The 20,587-nt window shown below is 37.6% G+C and overlaps 1 protein-coding gene across 2 annotated transcripts in view; it reads right to left on the bottom strand.

Annotated features, from left to right (window-relative positions):
* dgkg (diacylglycerol kinase, gamma) overlaps window positions 1-4,959 on the bottom strand; it is an 82,037-nt gene extending 77,078 nt beyond the window's left edge. The window contains exon 1 of one of the 2 annotated variants that reach the window (XM_081713799.1): window positions 4,854-4,959. The gene's annotated coding sequence lies outside the window, so the exon portion shown is untranslated. The remainder of the gene's footprint in view (window positions 1-4,853) is intronic. The other variant, XM_081713800.1, reaches the window with a different exon arrangement.
* Between the last annotated feature and the right edge of the window lie 15,628 nt (window positions 4,960-20,587).

Raw genomic sequence — 20,587 nt, 5'->3', positions numbered from 1 at the left:
ACTCCCTTTCCAGTTTCTGACTCACTTAATTTAAGATCTTAATTTTTGAAACACTATGAAAAGCAAAACCCATAGGGAAAATATGATCAGCGGCATTTCAAAAGTGATCAGTGGAACATAGCATATACATTTTACCTATGTTAATATTGCATAAAATAACTGAACCTGGAACTGCATTCGAAGCTGGAAAACTCAGTCACCGGCAGTCATCAATTAAAAGCGATTAACATACAATCTAATCGGTGTTACTGTGGATTATGGTAAAAGCTACATGGGCCACTTTTTATTAAGGTAGTAGTCATCAATGGCATGGGCCATTTGTTAGGCTAGTAGTCATTACTGACATACTTTTGTTACAGAGCTGTTCATGGCAAAGTATACTGCCACATAACAAAAATATCTAAACATTATACAGAACCTTATATAAAATTTCAGCTAACATTGAATAATTCAACCAATTATTCAAAACTGTGTTGAACATAAAATGTCATTTCTGGCATGAACTAGTGCCATCATTGTCATGCCACTAGCAGACAAGGTAACAGCATGGGATTTCTAAGCAACCATCTATACCCATCTATACATGTTGTTGTTGTTGTTAATATTATTGTTGCTGTTGTTCTTATTTAAAATGTTTGTTTTAAAAAGGCTTTTTTCCTAGTTTTTCCATGGAACATATCCATTTAAAAATGGCCACAATAAGCATCAATTTAACAGGAAAAAATGTATACATGAAAAGGTTTTTTGCCATTCTAAAAATTATTTGTTCTAAAATTCTTTGCTTTTCCAATTTTGAACATCTGCACTCTATTAAATGATGACTTATTTAGAAATGTGTGTGACATTTTGGGATCAGCCATCAGCATCAGATGCAAACTACAGAATGTCAAAACAGTATTCTAGACAATTACTTCCACAAAAATTAACTGCCAAAACAGGGCTAAGTTCATTCCAGGACTAGACGGGAATATACCAACAGAGAATTTGATTATGCATATTGTGCTTTTTTGTGTAGATGTTTTATAGCATTTTTGTTTCAAACATTTTTGTTGTTTAATGTGATACAAAGGTATCAGAGATTTTTTGCCATACAATAAATATTGTTCAAAACCGACACTAATTACACTACACTGACTCAACTGCATCAATATCTTTAAATGCTCTAAAAAGGCCTGTATTTTAGGCAGCTTGTCTGACTGCTTTACAGTACCCTAGGAGCCAAGCTTTGTCATTATTTTTTGTCAGGAAAAAGATCACTGTTTGATTGTTAATTCCTTTGGGACAACACCTCTACATGGATGCCATGTGTCCCCAAACACACATAGACATTCTATAGTCTGCTCACACATTAGCAACAGACATTGTGTTTCTGCCCTCACCTTTTCAAAGCGATGGCAACTACAGTAGGGCTCTGTACCAGAAGTGTCTGGGTGCCAGGATTTACTGTAAGCAGTTGTCCATATGCATCCCTTACTTGTTACCACAACTCTAGTGCTGTTGAGAAAAGCATTTAATTTTGTCTTACCCCAGAGGTGCTACAAACCAGCAGCCTTGCAAAAGAACACCGATTACTCAATAGTCCCATGACACAATCAAGCACATGAACTCACAGAATGTCCTGCTGAAACTCCAACGCTCACAGACAGGTGGCTATAACTAAACCTCGATATTCAGTCTGGGATAGGGAAATATGTCTGTGGATAAAATAACTTTTTAAATTCTAATAGGAGATCAATACAGGTAAAATGCAGATGTGGGCAGGAAAAAAGACAAAAAAGGTGATTCGCTTTATTCTGACCACAGACGGTTTAAATGTGGCATCAGCAACAAGAAAGCTAAATTATTTTATATGTTGTAATACTTTGTGGATAAAGTTATTTAGAATGTATAAAATGTTAGTTAGTGACTTTAAATATTTGTGTATTCAGATTATTTTAATTGACACTTTAAAAACCAGACTGCTGCTTAACGTTTAAATACAGGCAGTGAGTATGTATGTGGGTGTGTGCTGGAAAGCATGCCTTTATATGTGTGCATGACAGGGAGAGATAAAAAACTACAGCCAGCTGCTGTCCTCAGAAAACTTCCCCATGCAGAAAGGCATTATTCTGGGGAAAATTTCAAATGTGTTTGGAAAATGTAATACATCTGTTTAGCTTTCCAGGAGGAGAGGGCATCGTACCCTGTGTTCTATGTGTTCTGTACCTATATGTTTTTTCAGAGCAAGAAGTACCATTATAGTCCATGCAGCATGACACAACCTGGTATGGAAAAAAGGGCAGATTGGGAGGCCTGTAAACTCAATCAACTGCTCCACAAATAATAGCACTGCTACACATCGCAGTGGGAGTTGTTGCATGGATTGAGTAATGCAGATGTGCCCCCTACAGCTGGGATTAAGGTTTCGTTGGTGACTGTGCCAGGTACTGTTCCCACAGGCCTTCAACGATGTGACTGATTTGCAGTGAAATGTCAGTCAGATGTGTGTACCAGAGTATGGCTCTTAGCGTCATCCACAGAGTACAATAAGGTACACACTGTTAGGCTTTAGAACAACAAAGTGGTGAGTTCACTATAACAGCTACAAAAGGGAGACAGATCTTCAGAGGCCAGGAGCAACTGCCTGAGCTGTGTTCTGCCTACATTATCATCGTCTGAAATAAACACAAAAATACAAAAATAACAAAATAAATCACTTAAATATACAGGTTTACTAAAGTTAGGATTGTAATGTTTCCACCCATCACAACCGCCATCGCCTCTCCTGCTACACTGTTCTTAGTTTCTTATTATGTGGACTTTTATTAGAACTTTTAAGTGATTCTCACTAAATAATCTATGTGCCTCTGCCTAATATTTATTAATTTCTTAAGTCTTAAAAGTTACTCTTATTTTATAGCAAGTTAAAGTTAAAAGATAAACATGAATTATGTGCTATTAGTTTGCCATGTGGTGTTGACCAGAGGATGATGGATTCCCCCTCTGAACCTTGGCTCCTTTCATGGTTTCTTTTTCTTGTTTTTATGGACTTTTTGCTTCTAACTGTCACTTTGGATTATTCAGCAGGATCCTGGACCCAGATTCCCTGGATCTATGATTTTTGTAAAGATGCTTTACAAACAAAAAGCCCACTATATAAAGCATCAGATTTTTCCAATGTGCAGGTTTCATTTTTACTATTTTTTTTCCACAGGCCTGCACAATATGTAATTTGTTAATCATTATCACAGAGTGCTGCACAATGCACATGAGCCCTCTAACAAAACCCAGAATTATTTATTGCATGCTGCGAGAACCATAACCAATCTGACATTCCAGATAAGTGTTCTGTAGGTATGGCAACATAAATCATGATGAATCACCAAACAAACAAACAAACATGGGTAAAGTAATGTTTATCTTAGTTAAGAGTCAGTTGGTCTGTCTCATTTTCAGAGTGGACCAGTTTCTCAGTCCTGCTCCCAGAGTTCCCCCGCTCTGCTCATTTAGTTTTTTTTGGCATTTAGCTGACTTTGATGCTAGTTCTTTCTTGATCCAACACACCTCACTCAACTCATCAGCTAATTAACGAAGAGTTTGTGAGATTAAAATGGGTGTTGCGGGGCAGGGAAAACGTGCAGTGCACTTAAGGTGCACTAGAATCAGGAGTGACAAACACTGTCTTACACAATGGAGATAAAGTAGAGCCATTTTGCTCTCCCATTACATTTTAACATGGAGTCGGGTTTGGAGTGGGTCAGGTCATTGTTCACCTACAGAAAACAGCCCACTGCAATGAATGATACCAGAAACACTATATGGCATGGAAAATGGAAAGAGGGAGTGAAAAGCTTAAAGTGTTTGATAATGATCTTAATCTATCTGTTATGACAACCTTGGAAGCAACACTGGTAGAAAAGGGCTGTGCCTGTATGCATTGTGCTTAGCATCAAGAGACATTTCACTGTCAAACATAGTTCGCCAGTTATGAATGTTCTTGTGTTGCATGGGTTAAAAAAAAAAAAAAAATCTGTTTTACGCTCTCAGTGGTCACATTTTCCTAAGATGGATATGTAGACTACACATAGCTTGTTTTGTTCAGGTGTCACGCCCCTATAATTTATATACACAAAAGGTTAAACAGAACTGAGAAAAGAACATGATCAGAGCGAAGTGAGGTTAAGAAGGAGAATCTTCTATTCCTCCTCTAGATTCTTTTGTTGTTAGGCCACCGCTGTGGATGTAAGAAAGGAGCTGAGCTTCATCCCTCTATCATTAGAATGCAGCCTGCAGCTCTCAGCTCTGCGCTGAGGAATGATGAAATAAGAGCTATAAATAGCAGCCTCCCAGGATCCCCTTTTGCACAACAGTGTAAACATTTCGCACTAAACTACGGCTTGGAAAAGTGCTGCTTTTTCTCAGAATTGTTATTCAATTCACCATCCTCGCCTCGAGTTAGTTGCAGTATAGTCACCTAGATGACAATAAAACATTTAAAATCTAACAGAAGTGCATGAATACAACACAGAAATCCACAGTGAAAGTGCAGTTTCTGCTGGAATGGAGCTTTCCTACGTAAGCCTGCCTGACGAGTCACAGCCAGAAGAATGACACAATTACACGTTTAGACGCAGCGGGTTTCAACGATAGAACTTTGCTTCATAATAATAAAATTCACCAATTGAAAGCAACAGGCCTACACTATGCAAAACGCAATATCATATATGGAACATTTGGTGAAATCGTGGAAGAATCGTCAAGCAGTGGTTTTTAGATAAATAACTTCATTTCTGTTTAGCCTATACGGTTAAATGCTTGTAGCAACACATATAAAACGCTAAATGCCAGAAGGAGAACAGAGAAGACAAACCTACCTACAGCGTCAGGTTTTGTGTCTGGACTCTATTCCATCCTACTGATGTTGGAACGCGAAGAGGTGGCTCAGCCGATACTAACAGACATGTCTTGACACAGCTGACAGGAAACTGGATATTAAAACGTGACTTATATTACTCTGTGCATACACGTCACAGAAAAAAAAGTGCCTTAAAAATCTTGAAGCGGCCTCAGAAACTCTTTAAAGGTCATAGTTTTTTTTTTTAATTAGCTTTTATGTGGGTTATTTGGTGCTGTCCTTAGATTGACACGTGAGAGACTTAAAAGTTAAACAGCGTGTGTATGATGAAGACACGTATTTTATTTTCCATAAAATATAAATGTATTTTATTTAAAGCCCAATATTTAGCCTGCATTTTTTCTTTCAATTTCTTTAAGATTCTTCTTCTTCTTGGGTTGATTATTATTATTATTATTATTATTATTATTATTATTATTATTATTATTATTTACCGTTTTCTTTGTATTTGTTTCTTTTTAACATAAGGTAGTAGGCTATGACATATGTCGTGATTGAATTTATGACAGAAATCATTTTCAGTTTAACATGTGCTTGTGTGGCTGTGTCATGAGAGCGTGTTTCTTTCGGGATGTAAATGACAAGGAGATGGGTTGCCATGGCAATACTTTTTTCATGCTGACGTCATATGACTCTGGTGAATCCCTTACCCCAAGGTTATAACGTGAGCATTCACATCACTCAGGTTTGAGAATATTTACATGATGTATAATAAAACAAAGCAAGAAATTACATTTTCAGCACGCTCTGTGACAAAAAGATATACTGTATACCTGTAGGCCAGTTTCTGACAGCAGGTTAAATTACACAATGTTCTGATTTCAGTATTTTTTATTCAGTTTTTTCATTGTCATGCAGTCATTAACAATGTTTGCAATGTTTGGTTTCCTCATATCAGGATTACATTTTTCCATTTTACAATTAGAAGGTGTATTAGATTCTATAAATGTACATTATGTATAAGGACCGCTGTGAAAGAAAAGCCTGTAATCACGTTAAGTGGTGATGCCTACCACTAACAAGTTTTAAAAATACATTCACTGCTGCCACCTTATGGCAAAAAATATTTCTAGGCACAATCTGATTTGATTCTGGACTGTATAATAAAATTAATGTTCTCATAATTCATATTAGTTTATTTTGTTTTTGTTTGTTACAATAACATTTTAGCCAATGCCATCTTAATGTAAAGACTTTCATATTGTCCAGTAGGTTCCTCCTACGTTCTCTCAGTGGGCAGGCTATGGAAGATTGTGACCATTGAGTGTAAAAGGGGCGTTAGTGCTCCATGACTCAATGACAACCGGGTGTGTGTGTGTGTGTGTGTGTGTGTGTGTGTGTGTGTGTGTGTGTGTGTGTGTGTGTGTGTGAGTGAATATTTAAGGAATCAGTGGGAAGGTCATCTGTCCCAGGCCAAGGGACATAATTAAGGTCTCAGCATGCTATCATAAGCCAGGTGTATGATAGGGCGTCTGTGATCACCAGATGGGAGTGTAATTGGTGTGTGCATTCAAAATTCTACAATCGACCACATCCTGTCACTTTATATGCTCATCCTAACAACTGTCTTGTTGACTTACTTAAGAAATCTAATAATACACACTGTTTCCATCTGTCCATCTGTTTCCATGCACAGTATGTCAGCCACCATCTACCCTGTATATCAATGGTCAGATTCAGACCAAAAAAATGTCATAGGACAAATTCTATCTGGTCATTATTTGGATCATGGACCACTCTAAACACACCAGTGAAACTGGAAAGGTAGTAGCATGGTAACAGGTGTTCCACTGGTTCAAGCTTATCAGCAGTTTAGAAATGTATACATTACAGTAGCGATGGGGGTTTTCCCATGTAATATGCTATGGCTGTCCACCTGTAGTATGCTATAGCTATCACAAGTATCACATTGAAACAGACAGTTCCTAAGTGTACACTTACAAGCTGTCTATAATATGTAGATGCTACTAATAAAGTGGGCAGTGAGAGAGGCATTTATTCCAATACAGAAAAAGTCATTATTGTCAAAGTCAAAAACACATGTGCATGTACATGCTGTGGAATTTTAAAACATTTATCTGATAACTGATCAGACCTAAAATAGGATTAAATATTTTACCAAAATACTAATTTTTGTAACTACTTGGTCAAAAATGATAGTTTAAGCTCAAATGGTTACAGAATCAACAAGGCAACTGCTAAGAATAATTTAAAAATACATTTTATGTTGGATCCAGTGGTTCCAATCATTAATTTATAAACAATGTTCAGAGAGCAATCTATTGCAGTTGCCTGTAAAAATTTCATATTTGTATCATAAGCAAAGCTGTGTTGCAATAAATTCTAGATGGTCATTTGCCTAATACATTTGCCAGAGTAGTTCTGGTTTCTATAGCCATATATCACTGAGATGACATGAAAAATCCATTGAATTTTTCCTGATTTTACAGTTCTTACCCTTGCAAGGAGACAATAAAGATCAATAGATTTTATCTCCAATAACATAATGTGCAGCTTGTGTAATATATCTCAATTCTAACAACTTAGATGAAATATTTCACTGTAGCTTTTTGGCTCATCATAGCACAAACATAGTACTTATTATCCCAGAGAAAATCAAATCCAGGTAACCTATCTATAGATTATTTTAGATCATAGCACCACTTTTGATATAGGTGACCACAAAACACTTCTTAATTGGCTATAAAACTGAATTGGCCTATCTTTCTTTAAATTGGCTCCTATCCTATCTAAGTGGCCATGGATGTACTGAGACAGCTGTGCCTACTATGTATTTCATCACTGATGTTAAGATTCACAAATCAAATGCACATTATTGAGTTAGACAAGCCATTTATACTCACAATCATTGTATTAAGCACCCAATGGACACTCACCAACAGTGTTTATTAGAAACGTGTAAAGGCAGAAAAAATTCAGAAGATGTTTCATGAGCGGTGATTCAGAAATATAGACAAACAGACATATAGACAAACAAATATATAGACAAACAGACATATAGAAACCAGAGCAGCTGTTGGCAAAGGTCCCTTTCATTCTAATTCTACTGCAACACAGCTTTACAGCTGGATAAATAAATGAGTAAGTAAATATGCCTTGATTTTACAGGCTACTGGAAGAGATAATAGCCAGTCAGTAGTGATGCTGTGCTCATAAACACATCAATGATGAATGATTTACAAGGTGGGTGATAAATTGTGCAAGACAATTACAGACAATTGACAATTAAAGACAATTACAGCCTGTAATTGTCTCTCATATAACATACCTATAAGATAGGTGTACCTAATGAAGTGGCCAAGAGATTGGCAGGTGTTTTTAATGAAATAGTTCCCTAAAAAAAGCTCTAAAACAGGTTCATCTCATTTGTGTAAAAGGACATTTTATCCATGCTGACTAAAAGGGCAAAGAATGGGAGGGAAGTCATTTCTGAGTACACTCAGGTGCTTTGTTCACAAGCATGAAAAGAGTCCATTCTGCATAGCAGCATTTTAAGAGGTGAACAGCACACCCTTTATCATTCAGTAAACTGTTATACAGATTAGTTTAATTCCCCTGGGATGTCAGTAAATGTCAGTCTGTCAGTTAAACCACTGTAAGTTTCTCAAGGTAAAAGTCTTTCTTTACACTCTTACATAAATCTGAACAGTTTCTATTTGAGTGGGGACCTGTGGACAGCACTTGGAGGAGATTGTGCAGTTTAGTTCTTATATTGGCAAGCTGTTATGGACTTTGAGCACATTAATAAGGTTCTTGTTGACCCCCCTTCAACTGGCTTTGGTTTTCCTTTTATATTTGACCCTTTAAGAAAAAGAAACCACATCTGTTAGCATTACTTAAAAAGACCTTTGATGTAATATGAATAAAACTAACTTTTTCCTCTCCTGCTTGCCTTACAAGGCAGTTGCTCTAACTGGAATGTTTACTTTTACATTCTTTTCATTGGTTTGAAGTAATTCCCCTCAGCTGTGGAATTCCACCAGTGAACCAGTAGCATAAAAATAACCCTTGGCCTGGGAATGAAGTGCTGACAACAAGCAAACTAATCTAGAAGTCATTGTGGGCAAGGTTTATTACATTTCAGGTAAGACACTTCAAGTCTATTTGTTGTATATTGTTGTTTTATTCAAAAGAACACAGCATGATGGAAGGTCCTTCTAAGAGGTTTTCTTGAAGTCAAACACACTCCTGAATTATCTCCACTGTTGCGTAACAAACAGTTTCTATGAAGAGAACATATCTATAGTTCCCTTCAAACTTTCACCTAAGTTAACAGAATCGATGCCCTTTAATTACAGCAGTATTTTGAAGCCCCTCTGGGAGCCTTTGTCCTAGTGGGTGCTGACGATATCTTAGATGTCTCCATCTTCTCACACTGCCATTTCACTACAGCAGGGGTGTCTCCACAATGACCTTGCAGGTCCCCTGTCTTAGCTGCCAGGTAATTAACACATGGGCCAATCTGTTAACCTATGGCCACACCTGTTGTAGTGATGGCCGCACTGCTAGACTCACCATGGCACTGAAGAAGGCACACTAACCTTCCAAGAACTTTGTTAATTTATCTAGAGTCCAGAGTCACAAAGTTTATTATAACTCTGCAGCAGTAATCTCAACCAATGGCTCTAATACCCCAACTATTTATAAAATAAAATACCCCCCCCCCCCCCCACAAAAACGTTTGTTGCTCTTTTTCATACAAATAGAAAGAATGTATATTAAATTACTGAAGATAAGAAATTTATTCTTAACTCTGTAAATTTTATTACTTAAATAATCTTAAATCATTTTTGCTGGTAATTGATTGCAGTACATAAAAACAGAAACACGTTTTTATATACTGAATATAGGGTACTCTTAGACAGGTAAAATCTAGTTTATTCACCTATCAAACATACATTTGCCAAACTGCCCTTTCATACCAACATGGATGTCTATAGAGGGGTCTGGATAAATAGGAGATTAAAAAGTGCTGGTTGCAGGCTTTGGTTGTTTTAGCATAGCTTTGCCTGTCTTTATGCCAGATCAGCAAAGCTCTGGGGTCATCAGCATGGTCTGATCCATTGTAACTGGAGATTAAGAGCGGACTCTTGACCAGTAGCCTCGACAAAGGGTACAGCTAGTTCACATTCATGCACCAGGGCATGGGTGTTTGTGGCTCTATGGCAGTTTCAAACCAATAAAATTGATCACTATGACTGTAGCTCAGTTTAAATGCTCAATGGTGTTTTTTAAATTATTGTAGTGGTTTTTAGCCCTTTAACTATGAATGACCTCTTTTTCTGATGTAATTACATTGTACAACTTCTGGTCTAGACTGTCTGAGCCTCCACAATTTTTCAAATGAAATATTTGGGCTTCTACATCTTTAATATCATGGCATATTCACAGACAGTGATTAGGTGCATGTTTAAAAGGGAGATGCTGAGAGGTTTTTAAATAAAAAACAAAATCGCACTATAAAAACAAAATGACAGTGAGGACATATGTTTTGGTCACATAAATCTAACATAGCAATTTTTCATCCATTAATTTACTAAATCTCCCCTTATCCCTTAACACCACATGCTTCCACCACCATTTTTCGAGCTGCTACCAGCACAACATACCTAGACAGTTCAACACACTTGGAGGAAAGCAACAACCGTTTCCTCATCTGGTAGCATGGTTGTGTTGACTCACTCTCTCATCATCCAGTAGTCTACTTAAGGAAAGGACCGAGTTAAAATAGGCTAAATAAGCTGTCAACAATTTTAATTTCCCACAAGTTCACCCAAGTAGTCTCTCCACCCTGCAGATAACACTTACATACTGCATACCAAAATTGGATGGCACAAGCATTAGCAATTAAACACATATAAGCTGCAAATATATATCTTTATGATGCAGTTACTAAAAACTCAGTGTAATATCTGGTCTACAAGGTTACCCAACTAAGGGTAAGATTTTTACATTAGATGGGTCAATTATTTAGTCCTAGTTTGTTATTCCTACATGTCAAAATAAGGATGAAATGACAGAAAACTAAAAAATGCATGCGTGCAAGGTCCTCCAGAGTGGTGTTAAGTGTATTGCATTATTGAGATCTTGTTTATTTGCACTGTTGTCTGAAACATTTAATTTTCCTTGATTTCCATTCTGTATCCAGCTGCTACATGCTCGGATTTCCTTCTCCGATGCCATCTAAAATCATTTTGAAGGCATTTGAATTGCTCATGGAAGTCTCAGGGACTCTCCAGTCTTTTTCACGACTGTCGCTGGACAGAGACAGCTACTCCATCATCTTGATTCCACTTTCTCCTATATGAACATCTCATATAGGTGATTATTATGCTCATATACGCAAGTATGAAATATTCTGGAAATCAGCAAATTTGTTTGTGTTTAATTTGTGTTTGTGTTTAATTTGGGCTTCCAATACAGATTTGGTTGTCTGTTGGTATATATATTTATTTCATGTGTTTAGATTTGAGTGTAGAGTGTAACTTCCATTTTGTTTGGAATAGGTTTGGTGCTTGTTTTTGGTGTTAGTTAGGGAGTAAGGGTAGTGTTAGTGTCTCTTCAGTCACTTTTGAGTTTTGTTTGCTGTTGCTGTTGGCTTTGGTTGCAACTGAAGTTGAGACCCAATTGTGAGTGTTGTAAATATAGTGTCCTGTTCTTCCAATTTCATTTATCCCATTTATTTAACTTGTTATTTATTCACTCACTCGTTCAGTTATGGCCTAAGCCTCCACCAAGTCATAATGGTCTGTAGTTGAATGGTGCTTGACCCTTGTTGTGATCATGACCAGTACTGCCTTGTGTTAGCCAGCCTGAATGGGAGTCAGTAGCTAATAACTAGTTCATTTTTTTCTGTTAGGTGGTCACATAGTTGTTAGCTTCTTTAGCCAGTAGGCATGGATCATGTCAGGGCCAGGTGCTGCCAGTTCATCATGTTTGTGACTCTTGGACACCTGCTATTGTGATGCTGACTGGTTCCTGCTCTGGGAGATTATGGTAACCCACTTTCAGATCTCTCACCCACTATGCACTGGTGTTACGTGATGATTCATTTTCTCATATGCTCTTCCAGTACTGTTCCGTTTCAGCTGTGGGTGGATCTACAGCCTGGGTTCTCTTGTGCTGTAACTGAGAGTATACTTTGGATGAATCTCTAGCATTTATTCTTTTGGCTGCTGTTACTTTTGTGTATCTCTACAGGTTGGCTGCCAATCCAGGTAACCTCTGTTTAGCTCTAACCTCTGTTTAGCTCTTAGCACACTGTATTTCTTCTGTAGCCTGGTATATATTTGATTTTTATTCCCTTTAGGAGCTCTGTCACCTTATCTTTATCTTGGTTTCCAGCTTTTCTTTTTAGGTATGACATCTAGGGAGGCCTTTGGACTGTATTTTGTAGCCTAGTATCTCAAGCTTAAACATCAATTCATTGCTTTCTTCAGCAGATATAAATGCTACCTTCATATGTGGTAGCATATGGTCTGATTGTAGCTTGCCACTAAGTGAGGGAGTTTACACTGGTAGTTTAGAGTAGTTAACTTAGTCATGAGCATTTTCTACACATGTCTGCAGTTGGGCCACCCTGGCATTCCTGGATTCATGCAGAAGTCTTTAAAACAGAAGTACAGTGGCTGAGAAGTCCCATTGCAATGCAAGTTAGTCATTGCATTGCAAATCAGAAAATGCTTTGCAGTTCAAAAAATGTGATGCAAATTCATGAACACTGTACAACCACTTCAAAATGACAACTCGTGCAACATTTTGTAAGTGCAGTGTCACTTCAGAAAATACATGCAACTTCAGAAATGCTGCAGATTGAGTCACAACACAATGGAAATGTTGTTTCTGGAGACAAGGACAGGGGATGGACAACTATGAGACAAACAGCAACTGAGCAGCTAGTGAGTAATTTAGATTTAAAGTAATTTAGATTTGCTAATTTATCATTGGTTCATGTTACAGAAGAACAATCAACCTTTTCGTGCTTCACATTCTTGCATACTTATCAACTGCTAGGTGGTGAAGAATGCAGCCTTAAAAATACAGATAAAAGATCCCAGTTTCATTCAGTTTCAAGTTTTAGATAAATGTCATTAAAAAGGATTTATGTTCACAATGCATGTCATAAACACCAGAATCTTGAATTACATTTGTCATTGGTAAGTATTGATGAGTTTAATACTCCAAATGTTTGAAATTCCAACACTAAGCCTTTAGAGACCCACCTGGAATTGTTGTGTAGATGAGGATTTCTGTGCTATCCTGCTCAGTCAGGGGTTTACACAATTGGCTAATGCATTCTTTAGACTTTGTCAGGTATAAAAGAAACAGAACTTCAGAGATGAGGCTCTGGAATCCTGAGAGAAATATTACCACAGTTGTGAACATGGGTACAGCAGGTGGAATGTAGAGGTAGAGACTGTGAGTAAGAAAGATTTGTTAGGCTGTATTAGTACATTTATATTAGGGCTTTAGATTAATTAAAGCCCTAATTTAATACAACATGCACTAGTATTGTAATACTAGAGTAGGCCCAGGAGAGATGGATTAGCTGCTTCGACAGAAGGTCATCTCTCTAGAAGCAGAAGATTGTTGGTGTCTTCCCCAGAGTCTAGGTAGGTAAATGGAAAGATCATCACATCCATCATATTTTCATACAGGTAGTACCTAAAGGATAATACAAATACAAAAGCACTCAAGAGAAAAAGACATTCTGTCCAAATTACTGCTAATAATAAGATGTGGTCGGGGGGGAGTGTGAAAGTCCCTATTGGCAGGCTGCAGAGACTAACCGTGTTGAACACAGAGACGATTATTTGGCCCACGTAACACAATGAAGAACTGCGAAGCACACAGGCTTATGTAGGGTCAAACACCGACTAAACAGGACCTTATATACATGCACAGTAACGACATAAAACAAGGAACAGGTGTGATACAGGTGTGTCAGGGCTGCTGGACCAGAGGGCTGCATGACAGCAATGAGCATTTTGACTAATAAAAATACCTACTCTTAAAGAACTTTCCAAAACTACCAGAAAGACAGATAGCAAGGGTGGCTCTACCTCCATTCTTATTGGGAAAATAGGTTTGGACATTGGGCATTAGACATAGTATTGGCGTTTGAGTGTACAGCTAGAAGAAAAACTGCTGAATACAAAAAAGGAAAAGGCATGTCATCTTAAGACTTTTGGACAATTTCATCTTTGCAAGACAATGATTAGTAACTGTTATTATTTGTATTAACAATGATTATTAACTTTTCCTATTACTGCCACCTCATAAACGTCTTATTAAATTTTGTATTGTGTCACATGTGAAAATGTGTGTTCTGTTAAACAAACATGTACCATTAATTTAGTCATTTGTGAAAATTGCCAGACTGATAAGGAGAACAAATAGCTTTTGTTCTTTTGCATCAGGCCATTAAGCTGAAAAAAATGTTGACATCAAAATTGAATTCATGTCACTGACTATTTTTCTAAAGATATAAAAGGGTTCCAATTATACTCTGCCAATGTAGTAGTGAAGAGACATTGATGCTTCACAATGGGGACAATAAGACTGATGTCCCTTTAGAATTGCATTCATGTGTAAAATACATTACAATCACACTTGGTGGAGAAGACCTAATAATCTTTACAATGCTTTTAGAACTGAATGAATGAAGAGCAAAGAAGGACAGGGACCTTGAGGGCCACTCCTGTGACTGCACAGCTGACCTCCATTCTCACTCCAGTCCCTGCAGCTCCATTCAGGTGGAGGGCAGATACTGGACTGGGTATGAACAGCCAAACCTTATGGGATACCAGTATTTCCTCTACAGTGGGCCGTACCCTGACTACCAGTGGTGGATGGGTTTTAATGCCTGTGTCAGATCCTGCCATATGATTCCCTCAGTGAATCTCATTGAATGAGCTCTTATTATAATGTGTTTATTAAGCTAGACCAGCTTTTATAATGTCAAGCTGGATATGTTTACAACCCCTAATATCAAGGATATCTCACAGAATGAGGATCTACCGGTGTGCTGGTGGGTACATGAAGGAGTTTGCTGATGATCGTCCATACCTGTATGATCACTTCCACTACAGTGACGTCCACTCCTGCAGCGTACTTGATGGATGCTATGAATCTATGAGCACCCAATTACAGAGGCAGGAAGTACTGCTTAAGACATGGTGAGTATAGGAGCTACAGAGACCGGGGGTGGGGTGTGGGGGTGTAAGGCCTATGGATTGGCTCCATGAGACACATTGTCCACACAAACTAAGTGTGTACAATTGATCAGACAAAATTTGGCAAATATCTGTTTGTTCCTGCTTAATGACTGGTATTTTGCAATATAAAAATTGGTGCATGAGTATCTACTTATAGGGCAATGGATGTGTTGCACTATAAGCAGTGGAGGTATTTCACCTGTTTAGATTTTAGAAGACACTGAACAATCTTGAAGCAGTCAGGAGGGCAACAGCTGAAACATGAGTCATAAAATGATGAAAACCTGCAAAGTCCTTAATATATTGGTTAACATTAGCCATCAATAGACCAGCACTATTTAGCTATCTGAGCTATCTGAGATGGGCAAGAATGATACAAAATACAACACACCGCCAGCAGATCACCATACTGCCCACTGTCCGTAAACTGGAAATTGGTGTTAGTATCTATGCTTGGGACTGTGTTGTTGGTACTATGCTTGTTCTGAATCAAACTGGCTGTGTAGTGGTCATATATCACTCAGTTAAGAGGTACTGAAAGCATACTGATAATTGCCATAATAATTGCAACCCTGCAAATTTTTATCCTTGTATAAGATGAGAATTTCTTTTCTTCTTTGCCTTTTTATGTTGCTATTTCACCAACAATATTGACGTGTTTCAACCAGATTTTATTAAACAATAGAATTCTTCCCTAGACACTGCTGTGCAGGACAGTCTACTACTGAAGCAAATGTGAAGCAGTTTTAGTGGAGATTAAATGGAAGTGCTTCTACCTCATCTGTGTTTGCAGTGTTAGTTGTGCTATTGCTTTAGCACTCTGTACTTCCTTCTTTTAAATACAGAATCAAAGAGCAAAATTTGGTTGTTATTTGAATACCAAAGTTTGTTAAACTAGTTTCTGCTACTAAAATCCAACAGTAATTTTGCTCTGTATATCGGTATATGCAGTGTATTTTACTATAATAGAGCATATTTTATTTTGTATAATTTAAATGTGGATGTAGAGTTAAATCATTAGACATGAATAATAATTATAAATTTGTCAAAATGTGCAGAATGCCAACAATTTCTTTGTACTAAATTCAGTTCTTCTGCACTGCTGGCAACAATGAGAGTAAAGTGTCACATTGTTCAAATAATGGTACAAAACAGGGGTTCTCAACCTTTTCGACTGCACAGTCCACCTGTTTATAACTACAAAAGCATAAAAGTAAATAAAAAAACTAAACTCAATTTTTTATATAAAATTTGCATCAGGTGCCCATGACTACATTGTCTCAAACTGATGATGTTTAATTTGCCTGGAGGTAATTCTGTGATATATTTTTTAATTTTTTAATATTTATATAATGTTTACAGTTTGAATATAATTTATTTAATGATTTTTACTTATACCAATACATTTTTTTTCACTTATACTTTTATGACTTAAAGTGCCATTACCGCCTGCCTAGTGCAGACTACTGCTTTCCCCTGAGGATGAGCCTGCGGACCACTAGAGAGCGCGTCACAGCCCACAGGTTGAGAAACCCTGGTATGAAAGATCAAGATTGGAACTGTGAAGGAAAGTGAATGAAACTCCCAACAAATTTTCCAAGATTGTCTCATCAAGAAACACAACAAGCATTTTCTTGGAATAGTGTCTATTGGACCAGGTAATTTTCCATTAAAAGGGGACTGTCATGAAATATATAATTTGATTAATTCTGCTTTTGTGTAGGAAATAGCTAATCATGCTGCAGGAAGTGTTGCAAAAGAACTAATTTAAATGTAGACATACATGGTGTTTTCACCTTCTAAAGGTCTACCAAGAAAGGACTTACACAAAAGCAAAATTATTAAAATTATTACTTTGACACGTCAGAAGCACGTTTGCTGGCTTCAGTCAAAATTCCTGGTATGGTGACCTCTGGCGGTTAGAGCTAGAATTGCACCAGGGTGCATGAGTAGCCGTGCAGAAGAACTGAATTTAGTGCGAAATAAATGCTGACATTCTGCACTTCGAATTGGCATTCCTCTTTGGTGATTTAACTATATCCATCCCCATACACATTGTGCAGAACAATGTTGTGGAAACAGCAAACAGAATGCATCTGACCACCATTTGGAGTGCCACAGGAAAAGGTCTCAATACTGAAGAGATTTCTTTTCTTTTTTTTAAATAGCTTTTTGAAACTGTAGATTGGTAGATTAATAGATAATAATGACAAATATGCTGTCAGCAGTCAGACACACGGGTGCAATCAGCGGTGAACCGGTGTGACTAGTGAAGTCAGCCTTCTCATAAATCCTAAATCTGTGGGAGCCAGTGTACTATAGAAGTCAGAGACTGAGGGTTGGAGGTATAGGTATGTCACATTGAAACATAAATGTGTCTTTTAAAAGTATCCACTGTGGCACAGGAGCAAACAGCACTGCTGTAACCCGTCCATTCCTGGTAGCCAAGATACTCGCCCTTCCTCAGGAAAGCCGGATGGCCCATATCATTTTGCCTTTCCTCGATCACGTAGACACTCTCCATCCTGATGGGGCTGCAATGGTTGAAGCAGGAGTGCAGGTTCGTGCAGTGTTTGCTGCATTCATAACTACGACCTTGAAAATTCCTCTCCTTATAAAAATAATCTGAAAATATAATGACATACTCCAGTACTTAAGTAAATCAAAATATAGAAAGTTATTGTCCTTTCTCAAAACAAAGCTTTGTTATTCAAATGAGCACATTGTAATAAATACAATGACCAGAACACTTTGACGCTTGTACTAGAGAACAAAATTGTTTGTATGTGAAAAAGGAAAAATAATATCTAGATTGTGTTTTTCACATGCATAGACAAGAGAAAGGACTGGAATGGTCTTTTACCCATCCACAGTACCATAGCTGAAGGACAATATAGAACATCACTTTTGTATTAAAAGTGTTCTTTAGTAGTGAGGTCAATTACTGAGCTTGGTCAACACCAAGCACGCTATATGTCCTGCGAAGGTCAAGATGGAAGAATCCACACTCTGATTCCTCTCTCCTCCAGCAGTGTGGGCTCTGAAAACAACATGGTTATTTCATCATGTTTACTTTCTAAATCTGGCTAACATCATTGTTAATTCAGCACAGTTGAAGTTTTCTACTAAAAATTGTAACATGGGGTAAAAATGGAAGGGGCAAAAATATGGGAGCTACAGCTGTTCGTGCTTGCCTAAAGTGTACCAGACAACTTATAGGATATGCTGGAGCTTTGGAGAAACATACCAAGATGAATAAGAGCTGGATAAGAATAAGAACTGGAACATTTTTGGTGATATGAGCCTTGTTATGTCTGTTGAGAATAAAACTGCAATGGAAACAATCAATATTTTAGTCATTGTTAGTCTGCTCATCTTCAATTGTTTTATACAGAAAACAAGCCCACATGCTCATGAGTTATACATTTTGGTCAAGAAACAGGACAATGACCAAAACACACAAGAATAAGTTTAATTTAATTCTTAATATTTTATTTATTCCTTTTACAATTTTTCAGTTTCAGTCGTAGTGAACGCTTTTTAACTTTTAACTTCTGTAGTGGCATTCATTTCTAGGCAAAGTACATTTTTGTGAAGGCTGATGCGTTGTAACATGTTCATGCACAACTGAGCACCCAAGAAAACATAGCAACAAACAACAGTAAAAAACAATGAAGGCTAAATGTAATGTCACATAACTTCTGAAGGTGGTCATAATTCTGGGTTATTTGCACTGACATGATTTCTGATGTATAGGCTCATTTCATATGGCAGAGCTTTCAGTTATTTTTGTCTATAGAGAGCAGGTAGAAAAAAAGATTTAGGTTATATACTCTGCCTGCCAAAAAAAAGGTCAAACACTCTAATATTTCGTTGGACCGTCTTTAGCTTTGGTTACAGCACACATTCGCTGTGGCATCATTTCCACAAGCTTCTGCAATGTCACAACATTTATTTCTGTCCAGAGTTGCATTAATTTTTCCCCAAGATCTTGTATTGATGATAAGAGATTTGGACCACTGCGCAAAGTCTTCTCCAGCACATCCCATAGATTCTCAATGGGGTTCAAGTCTGGACTCTGTGTGAAATCCATGTGTGAAAATGATGTCTCATGCTCCCTGAACCCGTCTTTCACAATTTGAGCCTGCTGAATCCTGGCATTATCATCTTGGAATATGCCTGTGCCATCACCTGGTCGTTCAGTATATTCAGGTAGTCAGCTGACCTCATTCTTTGGGCACATAATGTTGCTGAACCTAGACCTGACCAACTGCAGCAACCCCAGATCATAGCACTGCCCCCACAGGCTTGTACGGTATGCACTAGGCATAATGGGTGCATAACTTCAGCCACCTCCCTTCTTACCGTGATGCACCCATCACTCTGGAACAGGGTAAATCTGGACTCATCAGACCACACGACCTTCTTCCATTGCTTCAGAGTCCAATCTCTATGCTCCCTAGCAATTTGAAGCTGTTTTTGCCGGTTAGCCTCACTGACAAGTGGTTTTCTTAAGGCTACACAGCTATTTAGTCCCAATCCTTTGAGTTCTCCTCGCATTGTGCGTGTGGAAATGCTCTTACTTTCATTATTAAACATATCCCTGAATTCTACTCTTGTTTCTCTACGATTTGATTTCACAACATGTTTAAGTTATTGCCGATCACGGTTATTCAAGATTTTTTTCCGACTAAATTCCTTCCTCGAAGATGATGTTTCCCCACTGTCCTTCCACTTTTTAATAATGCATTGGACAGTTCTTAACCCGATTTTTAGTAGTTTCAGCAATCTCCTTAGATGTTTTTCTGCTTGATGCATGCCAATAATTTGACCCTTCTGAAACAGATTAACATTGTTTCCATGACCACAGGATGTCTTTTGACAATGAGAAGCTACTCACTGCATAAGTTAGGGTTAAATAACTTGTTGCCAGCTGAATCAATCACCCATGCAGTAATTATCCAATGGAAGGGTCTTACCTATTTGCTTAGTTAAATCCAGGCAGTGTATATTTAACAAAATACAGTTCACAGGTTTTTGTTCAGATCTAGGTAGTAAATTCCTCAATCCTGTTTGGCAGGAAATCTAGCATAAAGTAATGCAATATAATGTAAGTGGATGCTACAGGTCTAATTGTTTGCTATAATTACTACAGAAAAGGAAATTATGTGCTTAAAATAATATATTCTGCCAAAGGATTCAAAATTGAATTTCCTAGAGTCAGGTGTACGCTACTGCATGACACAACAAAAGTTTATTTGATCAAGAACTTTTAAAAGTAGATCTCGTCTTAGAGATCAGAGTATGATCTCACAGAATCACTCTGGACCATCATTCAGTGACTGCATCAACCCTTTGTGTTGATGATACTTTTATATCTTCATATGTTTTGTTTTTTTTGTGTTTTTTTTCTAATAAAAGCCCAGGCCAGTATTCTTGGCCACCACCACCCCAC

Source organism: Electrophorus electricus, chromosome 4 (genome assembly GCF_041902795.1).
Source record: "Electrophorus electricus isolate QZ-2024a chromosome 4, ASM4190279v1, whole genome shotgun sequence".
In the NCBI taxonomy this organism is placed as follows: domain Eukaryota; kingdom Metazoa; phylum Chordata; class Actinopteri; order Gymnotiformes; family Gymnotidae; genus Electrophorus; species Electrophorus electricus.
This window is presented reverse-complemented; position numbering and strand designations above follow the sequence as displayed.